Source organism: Nyctibius grandis, chromosome W, assembly GCF_013368605.1.
Source record: "Nyctibius grandis isolate bNycGra1 chromosome W, bNycGra1.pri, whole genome shotgun sequence".
NCBI lineage: Eukaryota > Metazoa > Chordata > Aves > Nyctibiiformes > Nyctibiidae > Nyctibius > Nyctibius grandis.
The window spans coordinates 16,365,622-16,388,655 of NC_090694.1; positions in this window are offsets into that span (position 1 = coordinate 16,365,622).

Consider the following 23,034-nt stretch of genomic DNA (forward strand, 5'->3'; position numbering starts at 1 on the left):
TGGAGGGTTGTTTTCACAGTACTCTCTGCACTTCAGCCTGCGGAGGAGTATTTGAAATCTCAGGCATCCACACCTATTAATACCTTAGTGAATGTAAAAGAGCAAAAGAAGCCTACATATGAAACAATCCCTGGAGAATCAAATGATCCTTATAATCTGGATTTCACAGGATTAACATCAGCAAAAGAAACGGCTGCTGCTGTCCCTCCGGTGCAAAATATTTCACTGCCGGCATCAGTAGCAGCAGCGACTACGGCCAGAGCACCGACAGCTCCTCCGTATCCTGTGTCTGCCAAGCCACCTATTGGTTTCTCAAAAAACCCACCAGAGTCTCAAGTAATGAAATCTGAAAAGATACCAGAGTCTCATACAACAAAATATAAAACGCTAGCAGAAAGATGCAGAGAGGAAGCTGCTCATAATGGAGATCTCGCCATGCTGACGTCAATGCCAGTAATATACGGCCCAAATCATCCCCCTGAATATGAATACCTCACCCATGAGATGATTAAGGAAGTACAAAAGGCGGTAAGAGACTATGGCTTGCACAGTAATTATACTTTGAATTTAATAACAGTTATTGGTGACTCATATACTATGACTCCATATGATTGGAAATCACTCTTACGAATGATTTTAACGCCTGCACAATATTCGGTGTGGCAGGCAGAGTACCAGGAGGCTGCTTCTATGGACAGTTTGGAAAATGTGGATGACTTAGATGAATATTTGGGAACTAATCACTTTTCAACACCTGAAGTACGGGCAACGCTACCTCGACAACGACTACAACAGATCTCTGCATTAGCTGTAAAGTATTTGAAACGCGTTCCGGAGGCAGGGAAATGCCAACCCTCTTTCGCGGCCGTCAGACAAGGAGTCCAAGAACCCTATGTCACATTCATTGACAGTTTACAAACCGCATTAAGCAGGCAGATCGATGATGAAAATGTATTAGAAACACTGTTATTATAACTGGCGTATGAAAATGCAAATGCAGATTGCCAAAAAATTTTAGCCCCTCTAAGAAACTCTTATAGAAGTATAGCAGAATTTATCAAAGCCTGTCAGAACGTAGGCACTGAAGAGCATAGGGCTACTTTAATTGCAAGTGCCCTAGCTCAGCAACTCATCGTGGGACGAGCAGAAATAAAATGTTTTGAATGTAACCAAATGGGACATATTAGAAGGAACTGTCCAAATCTGACAAAGGATGAGCAGAGAAGACCTAAAACACCCAAAAGAGTATGTCCTAAGTGTAGAAAGGGCTATCACTGGAGCAATCAATGTCTATCAAAATTTGATAAAGATGGAAACCCTATACAGGGAAACCAGAAGAGAGGCACAAGGGTCTGTTGTGTACATACTCAATCTGAGAACCCGACAAACGAACAGCCTCAGAACATGTTAGCAGCAGGTTGGATCTGGCCTCAGCCACTGATACAAGGCTGAATGATAAAAGAATATGAGCATTCCACATATCATCCAAAGAACTTATGGAACACAAGCTTCCAAGCAGTTGCAGGACCTTGAGACTGAATCTAGTTCTGAAGGGCCCTTTCTGTCTGAACTACAGTGGCTGAGGAGAAGAGAAGAAAGAGCAGTATCTCGTGGAATCTGTGAAGAAATGAAATATCTGGAGCTCATGATAGTCAATGATCATAAAAAAAAAATTAAAAAAAAATAAAAATTTAAAAAAACAAAAAAATAATAAAAAAAAACAAACACAAAAAAATAATAAAAAAACACAAACCAAACCAAAAATTTTTTTAAAAAAAGGGGGGGGGTTACAAGCAGAGCAATGTAAAGTAAAACTGCTTTTCAATACTTACCTGGTTGATCCTGCCAGTAGCATATGCTTGTCTCAAAGCTTAAGCCATGCATGTCTAAGTACACATGGGCAGTACAGTGAATCTGTGAATGGCTCATTAAATCAGTTATGGTGTCTTTTGGTCGCTCCACTCCCGCTCCTTGGATAACTGGTAATTCTAGAGCTAATACATGCCGACGAGTGCCGACCACTGGGGATGCATGCATTTATCAGAGAAATCTTTACTGCCTTATTTGCTGGTTTAACATCAGACTTTATTGGTAAACTTACTGCTTGTGACACACATGTTACAATAAGCAAAAAAGGGGGAAATGTGGGAAGCCTATTATGCCAGAGCAAGAGCCAAGAGGAACAGCTGAAGCTACTTGCTGCTCTTGCTGACTCAGATGATGCCACACCCAGAAATCAAGAGATAAAACGTCTCCAGGCTCAAGGAGAGAGGGTTTGCTAACAGTTCTGGAGCAGGAGCGGCATTATTATTATTATTATTATTATTATTATTATTATTATTATTCATGGCTACTGCGGTGAAGTAACAACTCTGCGACATTCCTCAGAATGAGCAGGCATAGATGGTGAAAACCAATCAGTGCCTGAGCTCCGTCCAGCCTGCTTCAACATCGGAAAGCAGTCCGCAACAGTAGACAGCTGTTTAATTTCTTCCGTCTCTACAGCCGCTACACCAAATGCCCACCACTACCCCTTGGGACCTTGAAATACCCTCTTCTCAGGTAATCTATGCCAAGAACGCATGGGGCATCTGGGCCAGTCACAATAGGGTGCATCTGCCACTCAGTCCCAGTCAGACTCACTTCACCTTCCAATACAGTTAGCTCTTGGGAGACCCGTCACACCAGAGATAGAAATCGATTCTGTCCCTTTATAGTTTGATGGTATTATGGTGTATTGTGCACTAGTGTCCACTAAAGCCCTCTACTGCTGTATTTCTGATGTGCCAGGCCATCGAACCCACACAGTCCAAAAAACACGGTTGTCCCTATCCTCCACCTGGCTGGAGGCAGGGTCACTCTAATCCTGAACATAGTGTTTGTTATCGACATCTCGGTTTGAGCAGCTCACGTAGATTCGATCCCCATTATTCATGTCTGGTAAATAGGGATCTGAAGCCCATCTACGCTGTCTGGAGAGCTTCCCATTGGAAACTGGAGCAATAAGTGTCCTGGAAGAAGCCCCATTCCTAATCAGTTCACCTTGTAACTCATGTACGCATGTCCGTAAAGCCGAGGTAGGTTTTTCCATCCCATTTCCTCATGTCTTCTCCATGGTTGTGCAGAAAAAAACACAGGGAGCCTCGTGATGTGTACCATCTCTCCTGAGCAGGTTTTGCAGGGGAACGCTGTCTCCTGATGGCTGAGACATTCTTTGGTCCAGGTGGGGAGTGGGGTCTGTCCTCCATCTGGGACAATTTGTCCAACACCTTACCAAGCAGTTCTGTGGATTTGTCAGATGGTTTTTCCACAGCTGAGACGCTGGCCCGTGTGGAGGAAACAAGATTGTCTGCATATTGCCGCATCCATTTATCTATGTCGCCCACCGTTGGTGCATTGGCATCTGCCCAGCTGTTCAAGGAAATTGACCAGATTTGTTGACCCAAATGGGACTCTAGGACACAAGAGGAAGGAAAGCCAGGAAATTCTCTGGACAAACCCGTAACCAACGCTCATTTGCCGGCAACATCAGGTGAGTTCACCTAAGAGACTTGGGCATGGGTAATTCCAGACAAAACTGGGAGTACTCTTGTGTTTAAACTTGCTGAAATTTTAGGTGAATAAATATAGATAATGGGAAATGTACTGAGCATTGAAAGGGGGACGCCCCTTGCTGAGGTCTTGGAAAATTGGAAAAAGATACCTCTGGCACAAAGTTTGCAAAAATGAAAGTTGATTATATTGTGCCAGGAGGAATAGCCATTCCTGACTCAAAATAGAGGAGGAGGACCTATGGATGTGTGGCCTCCCAGAGGAACCTTTAAGCCTCATAAATAAAAATTTTTGAGAGTAATTTTAGAAGATACTGGCAGACAGGATATTGATTATTGGTATATATGGTATAATTGGGCTCAACAAAGGCGTAAGCTGCCCAAAACAAGTGTAATCCCACTTCCCTCTGCCGCTGAGGCTGAGGGAACTGACCTTACCAGTGCAGGAATGTACCCTATGAGATTAGAGTACAACCCTAATCCAAGTGCAGGGCCGGGAGCCCCTCCAGAAGTCTCCTCGGTGACTGCAGTCATGAGACATGAACCTTGGAAACAGGGGGATTTGATTACTTGGCAAAGTAAAATGCCAAGGTTGAGAGATGATGCTGAAAAATGTGCACAAATGTTATCTGGAATAGTTACAGACTATACTCCTAGTTGGAGTGATATGAAAATTCTATTAAGAGAATTGCTTCAGATGGAGGAAAGAGAAAACAATTTTCAAAAGGGTAGAGAAATTGCCCAGAGAGGGCAGGGATTAAACCCACAGCCCGATCAAAATCCTAATTGGAATTTAGCTACCACAGAAGGTATGCAGGCATACCAAACTACTGTACAGCAATTGTTAGAAGCTGTACGACAACGTGGTGAAAGAACTACAAATTGGACAAAAGTGTTAGAATGTAGACAAAAACTTGATGAGCATCCAAGTGATTACTGGACAAGGCTAAAATCAACCTTGTTAAAATATGGGGGAACGACAAGAGAGAATTTCCAAGAGCCACTGGCTATCAGTGTCTTTGTAGAACAGTCATCCCCCGATATCAATAAGTATTTTAAGAAACATATGCCAGGATGGCAAGGGGAAACCCTGGCTAAAATACTCAGTATTGCTGCATTTGTTTGTTGGGGGATATTGTTGCAGCTAATGGAAAGAATCAAGAGCTGAAGTCAACAAGCTCTCCAAGCAAGGCCACAGGCCTATCTCCTGTGTGCTTCCCACAGAGCCTCTGCCAGACTTAGCACCTGCAAGGTCACAGGCCAATCTCCTGTGTGCTTCCCACAGAGCCTCTGCATACTTGACCACAAACATCACTGTGAACAGTGCTGGACTTGGCACCTGCAGGATCATGTTACAGCACAGGGGGATGGTGAAAGGACTGACCAATGGGAGGTTGCAGGGGGGCGCGTGGACAGCATGTGGCAGAAGCGGGGTGACCAATCGGGTTTTGCATGGACAGTGCCTGGCTGCATGTACAAAACAAAATAAGTTATAAAAAGGGTGGGTTTTTTTGTAATAAACGGCTTATGCTTGATTCACATTGGATCGTGTGCTGAGTCCTTTTCTCCGCAACTGGCAACCCCGACGTGATCGTCTGGCCGGCGAGACACGTTCGGAAGAAGGTTTTACTGGTAGAACAGCGGCGGGCAGAGCTGCTTTACCCGGGACTTAGAGGACACCGTGGATTCGGTGAGCTACCAGGGGCACGATGGGGGGTACTATAACTAAAGAAGAAAGTACAGTCTTGTCTATGTGGCAGCTTGTCTTGAAACAACGGGGGATAAGTCTCCCGGACCCATCATTGCGAAAAATGTTGTTGTGGGGGAAAAAGCATGGATGTGATACATCTGCTACTACTGCCTTCAGTTTAACAGTATGGGAAGGATTAGGATCTGCCCTTTTTGAGGCAGCGACAAAGGGAGATAAAGCTGCCGTGGAACTGTTAACGACATGGCGTGTAGTGAAAGAGACTGTACAAAAAGTAAAGCAACAGCAAGACAAAAAGGAAAAGAAGGAGGATTTGGAGCCTCCTGTATTAGTACCCAGCACTTCTGTGACTCCTCCTGCATCAAAGAATGAAGGGACAAATGTTCCAGAAGAAGAAAAATCAAAGAAGGTAATGACAGAAGAATCTACAAGTGCACCATCAGTTAAGGTGAAGTTGCCGATACCTACCACTCCTCATGCGGTGGCCGAGTATTATAAAGACTTATTGATCACGGGCACCCCAGAATCGGATGACGAAGGGGTGGTACAGAAGCCCCGGCACATAAAGCGACCACCCTCTGCGAACCCGAGATTGCCACTCTTCAGTGGAGCAGCCCCGAAGATAACTGAAGGAGCTGCACATCCTTCTCCTTCTGCGCCACCTGCTGACGATGAAGAACTGTCTCAGGCGCTTAGTCGGCTAAGTATTAAAACCCCTCAGCCCACGCCAGATAAATCACTTAGTTTACCTGGGATTACTGTGTTCCCTCGGGATCCTGGGAAATTTTGGGAGGCTGTAAAATCATCGGCAGCTCAGGAGGGGGAGTGGGAGGTAGTAGAGAAACTGGGAGGCATGGGAGGTGCAGCGGGTGAATCTGGGTCTTTTAGTACTGGTCCTTCTGCTTATCCTGTGATTTTCAATGACCCTGCAGCAGGACAGCCTCATTCACATGTTCCTTTTTCATGGAAGGTGGTACAAGATCTACAAAGAAATGTAGCTCGATATGGGGTGAATTCTCCCCCACGTATGCAAATGTTAAGGCTTTTGACAATGGAAACTTTGACTCCTTGGGATTTTAAGCAACTACGGAGGATAATTTTTCAACCTGTGCAATTTACGGTGTTTATGTCAAATTGGAGAAGTGCATGTGAAGCGCAAGCTGTAATAAATTTTCAACTCAATCAGAATGACCCTAGGTATGGTAATGGGGTGGATGTTTTAATGGGAGAGGGTCAATTTGCTAATCCTAGCCATCAGGCTCAATGGGACCCTCTTATCCTGGAACAAAAAAAAAAAAAAAAAAAAAAGCGCTGGGTATGAATGCAATTGTAAAAACTGCACAATTGGCGTCCCTAATACGCAGATATACTACCGTAAGACAAGGACCCAAGGAGCCCTTTTTATCCTTTGTTGAGAGGCTACAAGAAGCAGTTGAAAAGCAAGTTTTTGATGTTGGTTTACAAGATACTCTAGTTACGCAATTAGCTAGGGATAATGCTAATGCTGATTGTCAAAAAATCATTGAAGCTTTACCTGGAGAGCCAGATTTGAATGCTATGATAAAGGCATGTGCAAAAGTGGGTACTGTGGAACATAAGGCTCAAGTTATGGCTGCGACAGACTACTGCAGAGGTACAGCAACTGATTACAGAAATAGAAAGCAGGCTACATTCCAAATTTATACATCGTATTGATTTGAATCAGGAAATACAAATTTCTACAAGACTACAAAGCGCAGGCATCCCAATTAGCATGAGAAGCGAGCAGAGGGTGGGAGACAAGAGGGATGTTACCACCCTCTCCTATCTCACATGCAAATGACCTAAAGTATTTAGACCTTCTCACTTGGGATGCTGGTGCATGCTCCTGCCCACCACCTGAGGACCGATCCTGCAAGCGATTTACTGGAGGAGCAACTCTGCAAGCAATTTACCAACTCTACAGACAACTTACATAGCTGGACCCAAGGGTGGTGATCTCCCTTTTCCTCTCTCTCATATTCTCTATCCTCTTTCCCTTTTCCCTTTTCCTTTTCTCAATGCCTTTAGAAACCCAAGACACTTACAACCATGCAACTTTCCCTGTATTAATAAATTGTTCTTAATTTCATACCAGTTATTTGGTGTCGTTTCACCTTAATTTACTCCAAGGGATTTATGAACTAGTTGCGACCAGGTCGTAACACATGGGCACGGGTAATATTTTTGATATTGTTGTTTGGATGTTGTTTGTTGTGGTGTTTCTCAGGCATGATAGAATCAGCACCTGCTCAGCATCTGAACCCACAGGGAGAGTTAGTGTCAAAACTATTGAGAACAGCAAGAAATGGAAGAGCTATTTGAAAACTGCAGGTTGTTTTAGGGGGCTAGGGGTTTTCTTGTTTAATAAGTTTTAATCCCTAAGTAATGTATCAAATATTGTTGATAAGGACTGGGAGTCCACTTGGAGATCCTTTATACACTTTTGACACCCAGTCCTTATGAACTAAAAGATGTTTATATGGAAAACAACTGAGTATCCTCTTCTCTAAAAAAGCCTATAGGAGACTAAACATGCACACCGAATGTGAAGGCTTTGCTGTTAAGGGTTCTTGTAATACCTGCCTGGAGGTGATGGGCTTTGAACACTCAGGCAATACAAATACATCAATCACAAATGGCTCCAGGTTTATTCTCCAGCATCCAGATTTCAGTACAGAAATACCACTACGTTTTTCCTTCCATTGTAACATCCTAGAAATAGCCCCTCATCTGCTAACATAGGGACAGCATCACTCCTGCTCTGCTCCAGCTTTACTACTGTAACACTACAGACACGACACAGACAGACTACTACACAATTTCCTATAAAGGTATGATTTCAGCACAAATTTTGATTCTTTACATCTGGGGGATAACATCTTTGCACACACTGTATGTGAGAATATTCATCCAATTTAGGTAAATCTATATACCATACCTGTTCTTCATATTTCTCTAAAAAGGTCGCATTTTCCCCAAATATTCCCCAATTGGAATACTTTGGAATTGGAATTCCAATTAACCTAAACCTTTGATTTACCGATCTTGGCAAGGTCATGCAAAGCCAGCATTCAGTCAGATTAAGATTTCCTGAAAAAGACTACTTCAGAGAAACATGAGTGTTATCAACCCAAAGGTCCTTTTCATCAGTATTACTAATACTTCTAATTCTTCTTGATTTTATTAAATCCACAAATGTTGGCATGGATCGATACACATTTGATATTCCGAAATGTGGTGGTGGTCTTCCCTCAGGAGCCAGTTGTAATTTCCATCACCCATATCTCCAAATTCGATAAGTGACTGTGAAGACTGGGCTAGATAAATATAAATCAAAGCAACACCAATCTCTCCAATCCCAGTGTTAAAGAAAATTGGCAGAGTCCGGGTCTCTAGGTTTGCTGATTCTTTATTGAAGCAACTCAGAGTTGGACCACCACCGCAGTGAATGGTACCTGACTGAAATTCACTATCAGTTTATATAGAAACTAATCAGTAGTTACATCACAAACTTCTCACGAGCTTCTGTTAAAAATCCACTAACTATTTCAATTCCTCTTTCTTCCTTTGTCAAGAGTCCACAAAAGTCCATTCTTTTCCATTGGTTAGCTGATCTTTATGTTCTGGTTCCACTCCAGCTCCAGTCGACACCCCAGCCTTAATGTTCTTGCTGTGATCAGCATCCTGTCTTGATCCAGGTTGACCAGAGTCTGGTTTCCACTGTCAGCATCTCCTAGGTATTAACCTAAAATAGCTAAAGTCTATTTAGAACTTCATTTCTATTAATGCTTATTTCTAAGTATCCTATATTTCTTTTAAGATAAAGAAAAGGTTAACCATACATCCTTTTTACTAAAGGCATCAGAAAGTAATACTTCTAGGCCTACTCCTGCTTAGCTACTCATTAAGCTTTGATTGATGATTGGTTGTCATAGGTCAGGATTACACAAGGAGCTTTGAGAACAATATTCATGGATTGTGAAAGCCCGCCTGTGTTTATCAGATAGACTTATATTTATTATTCTATTCTTAATTCTTTTTCATCTCTATTGATTCTTATCTGCTTAATTCATGAGAACTTCTATAACAATTTATGTGAAAATTTCTACAACACCCAGTCCCAAGCTTCATCTGGTCTGTTACCATGAACCCATAAATGATGGTTCAAACACCATGTCCCTCTCCCAGTCAACGGTTTCCTGATATGTATATGGTAAGAAAAAGGATTCCAATACCAAAATTTTGACCACCCACCATGTTTTCACCAAGGATCATCATCTCTGAATCTAACAGTAACACAGAACTTAACAGCCTTTAAAAGGATCAAAAGAATAGTTCCATTTGATTCTGGTACTTCTAGAAACTACAACATTCGTAACAGATTGAGTTTGAAAACCTTTGATTTCACAGGTTTGGCAAGTACGATTACTATACTTCACCAGTTTCATTTGTTGTTGACAGAGTTGTAGTTTGGATAGAGATGCACGGTGACTCTTTTTTGCCAGTTTTATGCACAAATATTCAGTGTCCCGCATACATTCTTCTTTGGTGTGGCTAGCTAATAACAAATCATCAACATACTGGATTAAAACAGAGCGTCCTGGAAATCGTAAATCTCTTAAATAATTTTTTAGGATTTGAGAAAAGATGGTGGGTGAACTGGTGAACCCTTGAGGTAATCGGGTTCAAGTCAACTGTTTTCCTTGCCACATAAAGGCAAAAATCAATTGACTTTCCTCATCAACAGGGATGCTAAAAAAGGCACCAGTCAAATCTAAGACAGTATAATATTGTGCTCGTACCGGTATTTGAGTAAGAATCAGATTCGGATCAGGAACCACAGGATGTGGTGAAATGACATGTTCATTTACAGCATGAAGGTCTTGAATAAATCTATATTCTGGGTCTTCATCCTTATCCACCTGATGTTTACTTACTGGTAAAATGAGGGTGTTATAAGGACTTTGACACTCCTTAAGAAGTCCCCTTTTTAAGAAAAACTCAATCTGGTTTTGAATACTTGGTACAGCCTCATCAATGATAGGATATTGTTTAATAGAAGGGGGTGACCCTCCTTTTGTTTTGATTACCACCCGTTCTGCAGATAAGAGCAATCCTACGTCCTCACTGGAGGTACTCCATAGTTCCCGGGGAACCGCTTCAAGTCCTTCTGGAATTTTAAAAGACGAAACTTCATTTTTAGAGATATGTACAATTTCAGAACCCATAATGATTAATCGAATTCCACTAGGAGCTAGAGATATCTGAGTACCAAATTCCTGCAAAAGGTCTCGTCCTAATAAAGATATGGGAGAGTTTGGGGATATCACAAATCTCAAGCTTCACCAGGGGAGGTTCAGGTTGGACATCAGGAAGAATTTCTTTACAGAAAGGGTTATTAGACATTGGAAGGGGCTGCCCAGGGAGGTGGTGGAGTCACCATCTCTGGATGTGTTTAAGAAAAGACTGGACATGGCACTTAGTGCCATGGTCTAGTTGACAGGGTGGTGTCAGGGCAACGGTTGGACTCGATGATCCCTGAGGTCTCTTCCAACTTGGTTGATTCTGTGATTCTGTGTGATTCCCCATGCTAATTTTCCAACCAAAACAATGGGAAGGGGTGTGGAAAGGTTCTTAATTTCTTCCCCCACAACCCCTCTTATAATTACTTTTTCTTCTGATATCTGAGAAACCTCATAATTTAAAAGAGACAATGTTGCTCCCGTATCAATGAAAAGGTTAACATAAATTCCATTTACCTTTGCAGTAATTTGTCCATACTCATTTACCTCCACTCCTTCAAGAGGCATTCTAGCAGTCTCCTAGTAAGTATGGAGTCGTTAATCAATTCACTGTGAGTGAGGTCGCAGTGGATATGCAGGTGTAGATCCTTGCCCGGAGGCTACCGGGCGAAGTGGACAATCCTGTTGTATGTGACCTAAATTTCCGCAAGAAAAACATTCTAGAGCATTACGATTTAACCGAGTTTGTGGTAAGGGGAGAGGGGCTCTTCCCCGGTGGACTCTTTCTCTGAAATTCCCTTGGGGAAAACCCCTACCTCTTCCCTTTGGATTATATGTCTGTGTTATAGCAGCTGCCAGCAAGCTGATTTCCCTTTCTTTCTCCTTTCGTTCTCACTTCTTTTCTAGTTTTTGCTTTTCCTCTTCTCTTTTCTGTTTTTCTTCATCTCTCCCATCATAAACAAATGCGGAGAAAAGGACTCAGCACACGATCCAATGTGAATCAAGCATAAGCCGTTTATTGCAAAAAAAAAAAACCTTTAATAACATATTTGCTTCCGTACATGCAGCCAGGCACTGTCCATGCAAAACCCAATTGGTCGCCCTGCTTCTGCCACACGCTGTCCACACGCCCCTCTGCAACCTCCCATTGGTCAGGGAAATAGGTTTGTGTAGAACTTGTTACTTACTGCAAACATCTCTCTGCAGCATGGATAAGGTGAGCAAGGACCCCTCCATGATGAAATGAGGGAGGTTGCCCAGCTGTTAGCAGATATAGGCTCTTTCTGAGGTCACTTTATGCTAAGTTTACCCCATCTAAAGGTCCAATCTGAGTCACACTTGAACCTCATTGCTCTCTGTGGTCCAAAGAGCTGCTGTTTATGGTGATGCTTAATTCCAAGTAGCAGCAATATATGCATTGCTGCTATTGTAAGGGCAACGCAGCTGGTGAAGGGTCTGGAGCACAAGTCTTATGAGGAGCAGCTGAGGGAACCGGGGGTATTTAGTCTAGAGAAAAGGAGGCTCAGGGGAGACTTTATCCCTCTCTACAACTGCCTGAAAGGAGGTTGTAGTGAGGTAGAGGTTGGTCTCTTCTCCCAGGTAACAAGTGATAGGACAAGAGGAAATGTCCTCAAGTTATGCCAGGGGAGGTTTAGATTGGATATCAGGGAAAATGTCTTCACCAAAAGGGTTGTCAAGCACTGGAACAGGCTGCCCAGGGAAGTGGTGGAGTTACCATCCCTGGAGGAATTGAAAAGCTGTGTAGATGTGGTGCTTAATGACATGGTTTAGTGGTGGGCTTAGCAGTGCTGGGTTAACAGTTGGACATGATGATCTTAAAGGTCCTTTCCAACCAAAACAATTCTCTGATTCTATGAAATTGGACAAAATGTAATAAGACAATGACAATTCAGTCTGGATTAGAATTGAGTTGGATTGCACCTAATTTATTAGGAGTGTTTTGGCTTTGTGGGAAATAGGCTTATAAAGCCTTACCACCCCAATGGGGAGGTACATGCACTCTTGGACTATTATGCACAGATTTGAAAATTCTTCCAAAGAACATAAATACACCAACTTGGCATCAGACTTTACTGACTCGTACTAGATGAATAATCCTTTAATTGATCGACCCTCAAAGTTTCATTCATTTGAGAGATGGTTGACACCTGGATTAGGAGTTAGTGAATTAGAGAAAGCTATTCTGAATAGCTATGGAGAGATTGAGAAATTAGCAAATTATACTGCACATGGCCTCACCACGTTGCAGACAGAAATAACAGAACTTTCAGGGCTAACTCTCCAAAATCACATGGCCTTAGATATGATTTTAGCATCCCAGGGAGGAGTCTGTACTATATTAAATGTAACTTGTTGCATGTATGTGGATCATTCAGGGGAACTGTTAACTGATATCCATAAAATCTGGGAAGTTAGTGCTACTATGCAACAAATAGAAAGAGACAATACTTCCTGGGTGTTGCCGCTTGTCTGCAACAATATAATTATATATATATATATAAAATATAATTATATATAATATATATTATATATAAATATAATTATATATATTATAATTATATATATATAATTATAACAGGATGGGAGGGCAAGTGGTAAACAACCTGTCCCGAGAAATTCTCCATAGCTGTTTGCAAAGCAAAGCTATTAGCCATACACCACTCAAAATATTGAGCTGCAATAGGAACGGTTAGTGATGCAGGGATCTCTGGCCACAAGCTCCCGACATCGCATCCGTCCTTTGATGAATAATCTGTGCCAATAGCTCTGTAACGAATCTGATCATTCTGAATTCCATTGACCAATTATTGCATACAGAATTTGCCTATCAAACAAAGTGATAATTTGTATTTCCTGATTCAAATCAATAAGATGTACAAATTTGGAATATAGCCTGCTTTCTATTTCTGTAATCAGTTGCTGTACCTCTGAAGTAGTGTGTCGTGGTGCTGTTAAAGTTGTGTCCCCTGCTAACAATTGGAATATAGGCTGCAATTGTGACGACGTAAGCCCCAAGTACGGCCGCAGCCATAACTTGAGCCTTATGTTCCACAGTACCCACTTTTGCACATGCCTTTATCATAGCCTTCAAATCTGTTTTTCCAGGTAAAGCTTCAATGATCTTTTGACAATCAGCATTAGCATTATCCCTGTTTGCCACAGGTCCAAGGCTTGGCAGCCACGCATGTTAACCCTGCGTGGAAACACCAGTCCTGCGCTCCCTGCGGTTCAGGCTGCGAGTTGACTTCTTAGGCCTGGAACTGGTTGGGAAGATTCATTTGTGTCAGCACACAGTTCCCCCCCTGCTCTTTCTCCAGTTTCCCTCTATTCTGCAGCTGGTTGTTATCAGCTGACCTTGAGCATTATACTGAGACCTGCACAGCTTCACAAAATGCCCTAGCTTCCCACAGCAATGACACATCAAAACAGAGTTATCTCTCCCACTCAGCTTCGACTTCTTAAGGCAGTTTTTCTTAAAGTGACCTTCCTGTTCGCATGTATAACAACGATGAACTACCTTAATTGCCGCCGCAAAAGTTTTTGCTAAATACTCCATCTGAAATGTGGTGGTTCCTACTTTCTCACAAGCATCCATTAGCTCAGTTAAGGTGGGGTTGCGATTTGCCATCCCTGCAACAACTTTTCTGCAGTCCTCACCTGTGTTGTCTTTCGCTAACTATAGTGGCAATGCTTCTTTTACAATTTTCCAATCTAACAGTTGCCAAATATTTCTCCCCTCAGGACACGCACCCACAATCACCGGATATGCTTGTGGAATTATAACTCCTTCTAATAACGCATCTCGAATGACCCCTTTCCATTTCACTCCTCCCTCACCTCCCCCCCTTCCCCTGTATACACGGGCAGACGCTGACCCTCTCCCTCACCTCCCACATTACCAGATGGACGCAAACCTCCCCCCCGCCCTGATCTAAAGGTGGAGTAGGGAGTTGTAAAGGAGGTTGAGGTGGCCCTAATACTTGTCCCGAACACAGAGGGGGGTTTTTGGGGGAGACATAGTCACGTGTCCCGAGGCGTTGGCTGAACGATGCTGCTGCAATTCCGTCTTTAATTCTTCCAGTCGTCTACCAAGCTCTGTCATGTCAAGTTCGTGTCCATTTCATGATGGTAACAGTCCTTTAAGTCCTTGTGACTCTGGTACTGCTGATTCCGTAAATGGCGAATCTGGTAAAGGTGGATACAAAGCAGGTTTACCCTCCTTCTTGTCCTCCTGCTCAGCCTCATCCGTAGAGAGATCAATGAGAGGAGGAGGGGGTTTCAGAGGGGGTTTCAGCCAAGTCTCCTGTTCAGCATCTGAATCAATTAGTCCAAATCGAGTTCGTGTTTTAGGGCGCACTACCGGTTCTAATGGATCTGTATCTATTTTACTCGCTCCCCGCTCCGCGGCTTTTTTCGGAGCCGTCCGTACCCACGGTGATAAAGGAGCTGCCACCGGTACAGCCACCGGGGCCGTGGGAGGTGTTGGTCCCGCAAACAGTGAGGGGGTAGTAGACGTCTGTGGTCCTAAAGCCATAAAAGCTGTATGTATGACTTTTCTCTCTGCTTTTATTCCTTTTAACGCTTCGCTAACCAGCCTCCATGTAGCAGGCAATTTAAAGGCTTCCTTATCACCACTTGACACTGCATTCCAGAGAGAGTCACCAATCTTCTCCCATAATGGCACTTCAAAGACATCATTAAAGGTTGTAAAATGTCCTTTATCTTTTGCCCAAAACAGTAACTGCTTTAACGCAGCTTCGTCATATTTAATTCCTCTCTCAGAGAGTATATGTTGGAGGAGTTTCACCACTGCCACTTCTGTCTTGGTCAGGGTAGACCCCATGTAAACACGCCCAAGCCACATCCCATGTCGCCCGGTCCTCCCGCGCAGCCCGTAGCAGCCACAAGATAACTCCCCATGTTTTTAATTCTTTGGCAGAACCCGCTGCCATAGCTCGCTCAGCGAGCTGCATCGAGCACCGCTCCCAGGTATTCGGCTGTAAACAATCAGCCGGTCCTGCCACCGCCCCCCCCTTTAACGAGGCGGTCCACACACTGGGCTACGTCTTTCGATTTCACAGAAATCTTAAACTCCTCGCCCAGTAACGAAATCACCTTTATCAAGGCTTCCATGGTTCGCGAACCCACTCCGACCGCCCGCGGCCCGCCAGCACAGCAATCACGTCGGGGTCACCATTTGTTGCCGCTTGTCTGCGGCAAGCTCCGTTCGGTTGCTGTCTGGCCTGAGGCTATCCGCACCCCAGGGCCATTGAGCACTGACACCAATGTGAGGATGCAACAAATGGCGTTTATTTAACTGCGCAACAGCCTTATATAGTCGTCTTGTCCCGTACGAACTCGCACGATACTTGCGCATCCTGCTCCTTTCGCCATGCCTACCTTCCGTTACAGCCCGAGATTTTCCGGTCGCCGTACCCTAATCTACCTACACTGGGGATTTTCGGAAACCCTTTCACAGTTAACTTCTTGGTTCCCTGATCTGTCCACATGGTTAAAGAAAGGGATTGTAATAGCTGTTGTAATAGTTTTGGTGCTGGTATGTTGAATAGTATTGTTGCAATGTTGTATTACTATTTTTACTAGCTTGTTAACTAGAATTTGAGAAACTGCTCGGAATTATACTGGATATTAGTTTACAGGTATGCAAAGAAAAATAAAAGGAGGGAACTGTAGAAGAATTCTTAAGTACAACCTTAAGTAGAAGCTTTGATATGAGTTTTGGGTTTAGTAATATGTGTTTAGGACATAGCTATCTTATAACATGTTACCAGATGCAACCAGAATGCTGCTCAACAGGCCTGGAGTGTTTGTTCTCAGCCTGCTCCTTGTACAGACCCAACTGTCACGGTTTAAAGCTGGGCCGGCTATTAAACCTGTGGCAGATGCTCTCTGTTATCCCCCTGCCTCCCCCCAAAGGGAAAGGGAAAGGGAAAAGGGAGAGAGACTTCCGGGTTGGAAAGTTAAAACAGTTTTAATAAACTATAATAATGAAAAAGAGTATAATAATAATAATAATAGAAATAATCAAATATATACAAATATATATACAAAACCAAGATTGAGCTCCCCTGAAGTCAGCCACGTCACCACCGGCACTGCAGGGCAGGCTCCAGGAAGGCCCAGGCTGGGCCTAGCGACAGTCGAGAGCCGGATTCAGGAATGCATGGATCGGGATCGGGGGCAGCAGGAAAACAGACGGAGTCCTTCTTGGACACCGGCCATAGCGGAAAGAGAGCGAGACCCTCGTGATCCCCCCGCTTTATACTGAGAATGACGTGTATGGGATGGAATACCTTCGTTGGTCAATTTTGGGTCACCTGTCCTGTCCGCTCCCCCCTGCAGCTGCGACCCCCCTTCGGCTCTTCACTCGTAAGCAGTGAGGAATTCAGCAGTGACCTTGGTTTCTCTAAGACTAAGTACAGCAAGAGCCTTTCTGCATAACATCCCTACCGGTGCCTCAGTGATAACTACAAACTTCGAGCGTTATCAGTCCTGGAAGCAGACACTGTCTGCACAACATGCAGTTAGTTTCAGAAAGTGCAGTTACTTAGAGGAGACTTAGCTGAAAGTAAAAATCACTGAAAGGAAAATCGGCCTGGTTTAGGCCAAACCAGGACATTCCACCCCTTATTCCATACCATTCACGTCATACTCAGATCACCACTAACTTTTCATTTTAAAATATATACAGATATCACTAGTTTATGATTCATCTCTATACAAAAAAGTTCATCAAGTTCATTTAGTTCAGGATTGTGGGTTTCCATCTGGTTAGCAGTCTCTCAGGGCAGGAGACATGGTTTTGTTATGGTTTGTGCCCATGGGTTGCAGGTTAAAGATGTCAGTCTCGAGGAGGTTACTGGACGCCACTTGCAGCTAGCTCCAGTCTCATCACCACTGCTTCAACCTGAAAGACACTTATGAACACTGTTAGTATTATGCAGCAATTAACACCATGCAGTTCAGAATTAAGTATTCTCACCCAGGATCAGATCACCTTCGGGGACACATCGGACTCCACCATCCTGCAGCATCACCCACCAAGTACATCCAGGTCCTTGAGCAAAAGCAATACCACGAATGGGTTTACCTTTGCCCGTAGCAGGAAGAACCCAGACAGTTTTTTCCCAACAGATTCCTTTCATGCACCACAGGGACTTTATCCCCTTCTACTGTATGTAAAAGATCTGACTGAGCAGGGCCAGCTCGGTTGATAGATCCTCTGGTGTTAACTAGCCAGGTAGCTTGTGCCAAATGCTTATCCCCGTTTTTAAAGGTTCCACCCCCCATTGCTTTCAGGGTGGTTTTTAACAGCCCATTGTATCGTTCAATTTTCCCAGATGCTGGTGCATGATAGGGGATGTGATATACCCATTCGATGCCATGCTCTTTGGCCCAGTTGTCTATGAGACTGTTTTTGAAATGAGTCCCATTGTCCGACTCAATTCTCTCTGGCGTGCCATGTCGCCACAAGATTTGCATATCGAGGCCCAGAATAGTGTTCCGGGCAGTGGCATGGGGCACAGAGTATGTTTCCAGCCATCCGGTGGTTGCCTCCACCATGGTAAGCACATAACATTTACCCTGGCAGGTCTGAGGGAGTGTGATGTAGTCAATTTGCCAGGCCTCCCCATATTTATATTTCAACCACCGCCCCCCATACCACAAAGGTTTTAACCGTTTGGCTTGCTTAATTGCGGCACACGTTTCACAGTCATGGATAACCTGTGCAATAGAGTCCATGGTTAAGTCCACCCCTCGGTCACGAGCCCATCTATATGTTGCATCTCTCCCTTGATGACCTGAAGTGTCATGAGCCCACCGAGCTAAAAATAGTTCACCTTTATGTTCCCAGTCCAAATCTATTTGGAACACTTTAGCAGCTTGATCCGCTTGTTGGTTGTTTCGATGTTCCTCAGTTGCCCGACTTTTAGGTACGTGAGCATCTACATGACGTGCCTTCATGACTAGTTTCTCTAGCCGAGTGGCAATAGCTTGCCACAGTTCAGCAGCCCAAATAGGTTTACCTTTACGCTGCCAGTTGCTTCGCTTCCACTGCTTTAACCACCCCCACAAGGCATTTGCCACCATCCATGAGTCAGTATAAAGATACAGCCTTGGCCACTTTTCTCGTTCAGCAATGTCTAAAGCCAGCTGGATGGCTTTTACCTCTGCAAATTGACTCGATTCACCTTGTCCTTCTGTGGCTTCTGTGACTCGTCGTATAGGGCTCCATACAGCAGCTTTCCACTTCCGGTGTTTTCCTACAAGGCGGCAGGATCCATCGGTGAACAGGGCATACTTCTTCTCATCCTCTGGTAGTTCATTATAGGGTGGGGCTTCTTCAGCACGTGTCACCTCCTTTTCTGGTGGCATTCCAAAGTCTTTGCCTTCTGGCCAGTCCATGATCACTTCTAAGATTCCTGGGCGATTAGGGTTTCCTATTCGAGCACCACACAGCCACTCGCTCAATCCCCCCCCACAGTGGGATGGGAGAGAGAATCAAAAAGGCAAAAGCAAGAAAACTTGTGGGTTGCGATAAAGACAGTTGAATAGGTAAAGCAAAGTTGTGCACACAAGCAAAGCAAAACAAGGAATTAATTCACTACTTCCTGGAAAGCAGGGCCTCAGCATGTGTAAAGGTTACTTGGTAAGAAAGACAAATGCCATAACCCCAAAGGTCCCCCCTTCCTCCTTCTTTCCTCAAGCTTTTATTGCTGAATATGATGTCACATGGTATGGAACATCCCTTTGGTCAGTTGGGGTCAGATGTCCTGGCTGTGTCCCCTCCCAGCTTCTTGTGCACCCCCAGCCTACACGCTGGCGGAGAGAGAGGGAGAAACAGAAAAGGCTTTGACGCTGTGTAAGCACTGCTCAGCAGTAGCTAAAACATTTGTGTTTTATTGAGATAGTTTTGGTTACAAATCCAAAACATAGCCCCATACTAGCTACTGTGAAGAAAATTAACTCTATCCCAGCCAAAACCAGTACAATCTCCACCCCTTATGCCATACCTTTTACGTCATGTTTAAGTAAGTCCCACACTATCCAATATATCCTCATTAACCACCACCCCCCCCTTCCCATCCTTTGATTTATACATAGATATCATTCCCTTAGTCTATAAAATGTCCAGAAAATGTCCATTGAGTTCATTTAGTCCATGACTTGCGTACTTCCTATAACATGCAACTCAAATCATGGGTTACAACAGTTTAAAGGTATATCCATTACAGTCTCCACCCCTGGTCCCTTTGGACCAGACCATAGGGTTTAACATTGCAATGAACTCCTCCCCTTGCCTCTGCTCCAGCATGGACTTATGCATGGCCGCAGATGCTTCGGGGTATGCCTGCTCCAGTGTGGACATATCCACAGGTCACAGTCCCTTCGACTTGTGTTCACACTGGAGTTCCAGCCTATCCAGTACAGCAGCACAGGAACAGCAGCGTTACTGGAAAATAGTAACCAAGAAAACTCTCTAAACCAAATGATAGTTTAGAAAGCCGACATTGGTTTATTGCAGCACTGGGTGCATGGGGGATCTCTCCTCCTAGCATGCACTCCCAGGGACAAAAGCACACTCATTATATACATTATAGAAAAATGAATATTCATACAATTCCTGAGAAAAGACCGCCTATTCCAAGAACCCTTATGCATATGCTAATACATTATGTAACTGTCTTTGCACATGCTTACTAAATTGGGGAAGGGGCCTTGGGTGGTCTCTGGTGGTCTTAATCCCCCCATAGTTATCCTGTCCACTGTATGACCCCACTTCTGTGCAAGCATGGTTGATGCCTTTCTGTTGACACATGCAGGTGGCTCCAAAGAAAAGATACTGTTCTGGTTCTTACAGGAACTATCTCTGCTCCTTGCGTCACAGCTATGAATCAAGTCATTTAAGACACTACAAAAATGTTGTTCACAGTCTTGTTTATCTTTGGCCCTTCTTTATAATTAGTGAGGAATTTAACAGAGACCTTGGATCCTCTAAGAATAAGCGCAAGCAAGAATCAGTGACGACTATAACTCTAACCGTTATCAGTCCCAGAAGCAGACCCTGTATGCAAAACATGCAGTTAGCTTCAGAAGGTACAGTTATTTTAGCTGTAAGGAAAATTACTGAAAGGAAACTTGATTCTGTGTAAAGGTTACACAGAGTAGGCCTTTTAAGGCCTACTTTGAGGTCTACTTTTACTAAGCCATCTGGTATCAATTCCCCCCTTTGGAAGTAGATAGATTTATTATCTCACTACTTCCATATACTTTTCTCAGTGTTTCTCTTAACAAAACCTATGCAGATCCCTATGATAACTATAATTACAACTACATAAACTATTCCCTCTAACAATGTGGCTAACCATCCTTTTAGAGACAATACACCTAGTTCTTGAAGGATTTTGTTGAGCCAATTATTTTCTGCTGCATCCGTAATTTCCCTGCTGTCTTCTGCTACTTTCCTCATTTTGTCTAATTGCTCTTGTAGGTTATCAGTGATGTTTGGGATGTGGATACAGCAGTGCTCTTTGTCTAACTTCAGATATCCACACACTCTTTGTTCTTTGACTAATAGCAAGTCTAAGGCCAGTCTATTTTGCAAAGTCATTTTAGTATTGTCTTGGATCTGTTTATTAACAATTTGGAATCCCTTTTGAGTGTCTCTTGACAATGCTTCTACTTGCCAAGTCAAATTTTCTATTAACATTCGATTTTCTAAAGCCATTAGTCCTGGTAAGAGGAAACTTTGAAATCCCCATTCAAGTTGTGTTGCTGCGGAAAGCCCTAGTTTCTTTCTAAGGTGAGTACATTCCAGAGCGGTAGTCACATTAGGTACCAGGTTATCAGTAATAGAAAGTCTCAATAACCCTGCAGCTTGTCCACCGGATGCTGATAATGCAGTTTGCAAAAACTGAGCGTTTAAGGGTTGTGATCCTCCAGGACACTATTCCTCTGCACCCCTCCCCAATACTGTTCTATTATCTCCTGATCTCCAAGGAGTAGCGTCTTGCAAAACATCACTACCTTTTTGTCTACACTTATGCTCTCTGTCTAAATAATAGGAAGCATGTCCTGGTTTGGCCTAAAACAGACCAATTTTCCTTTCAGTGGTTTTTACTTTCAGCTAAGTTTCTTCTAAGTAACTGCACTTTCTGAAAGTAACTGCATGTTTTGCAGACAGTGTCTGCTTCTAGGACTGATAACACTCAAAGTTTATAGTTATCACTGAGGCACCGGTAGGGATGTTATGCAGAAAGGCTCTTGCTGTACTTATTCTTAGAGAAACCAAGGTCACTGCTAAATTCCTCACTGCTTACGAGTGAAGAGCCGAAGGGGGGGTCGCAGCTGCAGGGAGGAGTGGACAGGGCAGGTGACCCAAAATTGGCCAACGAAGGTATTCCATCCTGAGGGCCCCGCACTTCAAGAAAGATGTTGAGGTGTTGGAGCGAGTCCAGAGGAGGGCGACCAAGCTGGTGAAGGGTCTGGAGGGTCTGACCTACAAGGAACAGCTGAGGGAGCTGGGGTTGTTTAGCCTGGAGAAGAGGAGGCTCAGAGGGGACCTTATTGCAGTCTACAACTACCTGAAGGGAGGTTGTAGTGAAGTGGGAGTCGGCCTCTTCTCCCAGGCAACTAGCGATAGGACAAGAGGACATAGCCTCAAGCTTCGCCAGGGGAGGTTCAGGTTGGACATTAGGAAGAATTTCTTTTCAGAAAGGGTTATTAGACATTGGAATGGGCTGCCCAGGGAGGTGGTGGAGTCACCATCTCTGGATGTGTTTAAGAAAAGACTGGACATGGCACTTAGTGCCATGATCTCGTTGACAGGGTGGTGTCAGGGCAACGGTTGGACTTGATGATCCCAGAGGTCTCTTCCAACCTGGTTGATTCTGTGATTCTGTGATTCTGTGATTACCTTTCTGCCACCCTGGATCCTCCTGGTGTTCCTGAAGCCAATAGGTGTCACAGTGTTTTCAACTTCTGGTATCTCCTGTAACTCGGCTTCCTTCTGTAACATAAAAACTTGGGCATTTAAAGCTTTATTTTCAGAAATATGGATTTGGATTTTTTTCCTTTTGTAAAAGTAATTTGTGCATTCAATTTACTCAGTATATCCCATCGTAATAGCGGCATAGGGCAATCTGGCATATAGAGAAATTGATGGGTTAACACCCTTTTCCCAATTCCAAACTTTAAAGGCTGGAAAAATGGATGATTTTTCTGCCCTGTGGCACCAATAATTGGCATGCTTTGATCACTCAAATTACCCTTGCATGTATTCAATACTGAATAGGTATCTCCTGTATCTACTAAAAATTTTACTTTCTCATTCCCCAACGTTACTATAACCAGGGGTTCTGTTTGGGAGGCTTCCCTCTTTTCCCTTAGTTTCCCAATTTACCAGATCCCTGATCAGATAACCTTGCTGGAATAAACATTCTCATACTCTCACATGCCCTCACCAATT